The sequence below is a fragment of the Penaeus chinensis genome, chromosome 16 (genome assembly GCF_019202785.1).
Source record: "Penaeus chinensis breed Huanghai No. 1 chromosome 16, ASM1920278v2, whole genome shotgun sequence".
NCBI lineage: Eukaryota > Metazoa > Arthropoda > Malacostraca > Decapoda > Penaeidae > Penaeus > Penaeus chinensis.
This window is the reverse complement of record NC_061834.1, coordinates 34,385,150-34,390,149: the sequence shown is the minus strand read 5'-3', so window position 1 is coordinate 34,390,149 and position 5,000 is coordinate 34,385,150. Positions and strand designations below refer to the sequence as shown.

Below are 5,000 nucleotides of genomic sequence, written 5' to 3'. Positions count from 1 at the left end.
AGGAAGGAGGATGGAAAGCGAGTATAAACGAACGAATAATAAACAAAAATGGGGGGGGAAGGAGACCGAGGGCGGGATAGATATGTCTAGATACATAGCAAGGTAAATAGGCGTATGTGAGGGGGGGGGGGAGGTCCATACGCGTGTGCAAGTAATTAATTTCATTTAAATATTTCATAGTGTTTTGCTGGTAATTAAAAATCATAACAGTAGATGATGCTTAGTGGTTTCTATCGACTTTTTCTTATGTAAAAGTAAGAAAGGAAATAACGGGTTTATGCGAGCACCCGTTGTAGGTGGTGATAATGAAGTGAGTTATGATAATGATGTGAGTTGTGAGTGCCATGTTGTGATGCCATTTGCATACGGATTGTGATGCCAATATTATCGTACGTATATTGTGATAACTATGTGATTAGAAGACGAGCACCCGCCTCGTTCAAACCCAAAAGAAATCAGGCATGGATTCGGCGCCGGGGAAGCGCATTTCGGCGTCGCGAGGAAAAGCCCTCGACCCTCACGCCTTATCACCTCTCCCCCCTCCCCCCCTCCACCTCATGCCTAATCACCGCCCCCCCCCCTCCACGCCTAAACACTGCCCCCTCCCCTCCCCCCCTTCCGGTGCCTACGCCGCGCCTCATGGACACGTAATTATGGTCGGGACGACCAAGCCTGTGGTCTCGCAGTCGGATGGCCGGCCGCTTGAGGCATTACTTGCCCGGTCTCCTCCTTCTTCCTCTTCTTCCTCTTCTTCCTCTTCTTTCTCTTATCCCTCTTCTTCCTCCTTCTCCTTCTCCTTTCCCCTCATCCCCAACACGCATCTACATCCACATCTACATCCACCCTCAACCCCCGCCCCTGCCCTCATCACCCTCCCCCCCCGGTGCCGATGACATGAAATTTGACCTCGCAACCACAGCTGAAAGGGACTGTGCCCCAGGCCTACCCTGGATCTTGCTTGCTTGTCTGCCTGCCTGCTTGCTTGTCTGTCTGAGTGCCGGTCTGCCTGAGTACCTGTCTGTCTGCCAGCCTGTCTGTCTGTCTGTCTGTCTGTCTGTCTGTCTGTCTGTCTGTCTGTCTGTCTGTCTGCCAGTCTGTCTGTCTGTCAGTCTGTCTGTCTGTCTGTCTGCCAGTCTGTCTGTCTGTCTGCCAGCATGTCTGTCTGCCAGCATGTCTGTCTGCCAGCATGTCTGTCTGTCTGTCTGTCTGCCAGCCTGTCTGTCTGTCTGTCTGTCTGTCTGTCTGTCTGTCTGTCTGTCTGTCTGTCTGTCTGCTTGCCTGCTTGCCAGCTTGCCTGCCTGCCTGCCTGCCTGCCTGCCTGCCTGCCTGCCTGCCTGCCTGCCTGCCTGCCTAAGTGCCTGCTTGCCTGCCTAAGTGCCTGCTTGCCTGCCTAAGTGCCTGCTTGCTTGCCTGCCTAAGTCCCTGCTTGCTTGCCTGCCTGCCTGCCTGCCTAAGTGCCTGCTTGCCTGCCTAAGTGCCTGCTTGCCTGCCTAAGTGCCTGCTTGCTTGCCTGCCTGCCTGCTTAGGAAATACCTACACAAGGACAAAGCAAATGAAAAACACGAAACAAAAATGGATGATAATAATGTCATCATCATCATCATCATCATCATCATCATCATTATCATCATCATTATCATTATCACTAGCATCATCATTATCATCATCATCATTATCATCTTTATCATCATCATCATTATCATCATTATCATCTTTATCATCATTATCATCATTACCATAATTATCATCATCATCATCATCATCATCATCATCATCATCATCATTATTATCATCAAATCTCGGGCTCTCAGCCGGTGGGTCAGGTAGCCACAAGGAGGCCACTTCGGTGACTCGAGATGGCTGAGCCGAGTGTGGCCGAGCCAGTGGCCGGCCAAAGAGTGGCCAAGGGGAAGAGTAAAAGGTAAAGGGATGAAGGTGGATGGGGAAGGGGGAAAGGGGGAGGTGGGTGGGGAAGGGGGAAAGGGGAAGGGGGGAAAGGGAAGGGGGAAAGGGGAAGGGGGAAAGGGAAGGGGGAAAGGGAAGGGAAAAGGGAAAGGGGAAAGGGGAAAGGGGAAAGGGGAAAGGGGAGAATGGGATGAGGGGAGAGGGATAGAGGAAGCGGCGAGGGCAGCCTACAATCCGCGGGTTGTTCTTCTTTAAACTATTATCCTGTACCACGCTCTCTCTCTCTCTCTCTCTCTCTCTCTCTCTCTCTCTCTCTCTCTCTCTCTCTCTCTCTCTCTCTCTCTCTCTCTCGCTCTATCGCTCTATCGCTCTATCGCTCTCTCGCTCTCTCGCTCTCTCGCTCTCTCGCTCTCTCGCTCTCTCGCTCTCTCACTCTCTCGCTCTCTCGCTCTCTCGCTCTCTCGCTCTCTCTCGCTCCCCTATTTGTAACTATTTCTAACTATTTGTATCCATTTGTCTTGTCCTTGCACTCGCATGTCTGTTCTGTGACTGTCCATGTCCGTCCGTCCGTCCATCTGTCTACCGGTCGCCCTTCCGTCCGTCCATCTATCTATTCATCTGTCTGTGTCTATCGGTAAGTTAATCATCGCTCTCCTTTGTGCCGATTCCTGCTCTCACGCGAAGCCAAATGGGGGAAGGAAACGCCTGAACGAGACTAAACAGGTGACACCTTTGGTATTACATGAATAGAAAGGGGAAGAGTGAAGAGGGTGCAAATGAGGGAGGGAGGGAGGGAGGGAGGGAGGGAGGGAGGGAGGGAGGGAGTGGGGGGAGGGAGAAGGGGGAGGGATAGGGAGAGGGGGGAGGGAGGAGAGGGGGTCGGGAGGGGGGGGAGGGGGGGAGGGGGAGGGGCGAGGGTAGAGGGGGGGAGGACGAGGAGTGAGGGAGAAGGGAGAGGGAGTGGTGAGTGGGAGTGGAGTGTAAGTGGAAGATGATGAGGTAGAGGGAGAGCGGTGCGGTGATGAGAGTGGGTGGGAGGGAGGGTGGGGGGGTAGGGTGGGGAGGGAGTGGGGGGAGGGAGAAGGGGGAGGATAGGGTGTTGGGGGAGGTGAGGGGGAGGGTAGTGGGGGTGGGGGAGGGGGGGGGGGGGGGAGGGAGAGGAGAGGGAGACGGGAGAGGGTGTGGGAGAGAAAGTGGAAGATGAATAGGAAGAGGGAGTGAGGTGAGGTGATGAGTGAGGGAGGGAGGGAGGGAGGGAGGGAGGGAGGAGGGGAGGGAGGGTGGGAGGGAGGGAGGGAGGGGGGGGGGGGGGAGGGAGTGGGGGGGGGGGGTGGGGGGGTGGGGAGTGGTGTGTGGGAGAGGAGAGGGAGAGGGAGAGGTGAGATGGGGTGAGAAAGAGAAGTTGAATAGGTAGTGGGTGAGAGGAGTGGTGTGTGAGAGGGAGGGAGGGAGGGAGGGAGGGTGGGAGGGAGGGTGGGTGGAGGGAGGGAGGGAGGGGGGGAGGGGAGGAGTGAGCTTTTGACCACATATTATATCGGCATCATCAGAAAACACAAGTTCCGTGCTTTTATTCTACTGGTACGTCATACATGTCGGCTATCTTGTGTGTGCGAAGAACGCGAGACCTAGATCGCGGCCGGAAAAGAGAACGAGATAGAGCTAGGATGTCAAAGAAACGGGCCGGGGCAAAAGCACGGCGGGCCCCGAGAACCGACCAAGTAAAGTAGGATAGGCACGACCACCCGGGCCCGGACACGCACCGACCCCACGCCCGGGACCTGCCCAGCCCTGCCACGCACCGGACACTTCCCCCTTCCCCGTACCCTTTCCCTTCCCCTACACTTCCCTCGTTTCCCTTTCCTATCACTTATCTTACCTCCCACTCCCCTTCCCCGCCCTTCCCCTTCCCTCCCCTCCATTCCCCGTCCCTTCCCCTCCCTTACCTACCTTCCCCTTCCCTTCACCTCCCTTTTCCCCCTTTCCTTCCCCTCCTTCCCTTTTTTTTCCTTCCCCTCCCTTCCCCTTACTTCACTCCCTTCCCCTTCCCTCACCTCCCCTCCTTCCCATTTCCCTCCCCTCCCTGCCCCTTCCCTCCCCTCCTTCCCCTTCCCTACCCTCCTTCCCATTCCCTCCCCTCCTTCCCCTTCCCTCCCCTCCCTTCCTTCCCTCCCAACCCTTTCATCCATTCCCTTCCCCTTTCCCTTTCTGTTCCCCCTTCCCCCTTTCCCCCCCCTCCCCGTCTCCGGCTCCCTACGTCCCAACCCCATTACCCTCCCCCCACCCACCTCCCACAGCAACGTATTTCCCCCCCAAGATAGAAAATCGCTGCAACATCAGAGGCAAAGTGTGTGTGGTGTGTGGGTGTGTGTGTGTGTTTGTGTGTGTGTGTGTGTGTGTGTGTGTGTGTGTGTGTGTGTGTGTGTGTGCGTGTGTGCGTGTGTGCGTGTGTGCGTGTGTGTGTGTGTGTGTGTGTGTGTGTGTGTGTGTGTGTGTGTGTGTGTGTGTGTGTGTGTGTGTGTGTGTGTGTGTGCGCGGGGGGTGGGGGGGAGGATGGAGAAAGGGTATGGAGGCACGAGGGAGGGGGAGGGGTAGTGGGAGGGGAAAACCAAGTGAGGAAAGGAAACGAAAGGAAACGAAAGGAAGGAATGGCAAAACGGAGAGAAGGATTACGGGTGAGGGGTGAGGAGAGAAGGAAGAGGAAGAGGAGGAGGTTGAAAGAAAGAGTAACGGCGAGAGGGAGAGCGATATGGATCTTCAGATATCGTGTGTAAACAAATAATGAACGACATAGACAAGATGATGATGCTAATGATGACAATAATGATGATAATGATAATGATAGTGAAAACGATAACGACGACGACAGGTAATGTTAATAATGCCCCCAGGACGCACCCTAGGCCCCCCCAGCTCGAGCGCCGCGGGCGTGTGGCGGGTCACTCGCCCTCCGCCGCCCACTTGTCCGGCCTCGCGTAACCTTCTTACCGTGATTCTAATGCTCTTAAAGAAAGCGAAACTTTCTCTCGAGGTATCACCGCCCACTTTCTCCTTCTCGCGCCCCACGTGGTAGGCGGGGGCTGCGAGGCCGGGCGATG

General features: G+C 55.6%; 1 protein-coding gene across 13 annotated transcripts in view; it reads right to left on the bottom strand.

Annotated features, from left to right (window-relative positions):
- Positions 1-5,000, bottom strand: part of LOC125033474 (prominin-1-like) — a 154,642-nt gene that overhangs the window by 43,804 nt on the left and 105,838 nt on the right. The gene's annotated exons all lie outside the window — the stretch shown is intronic.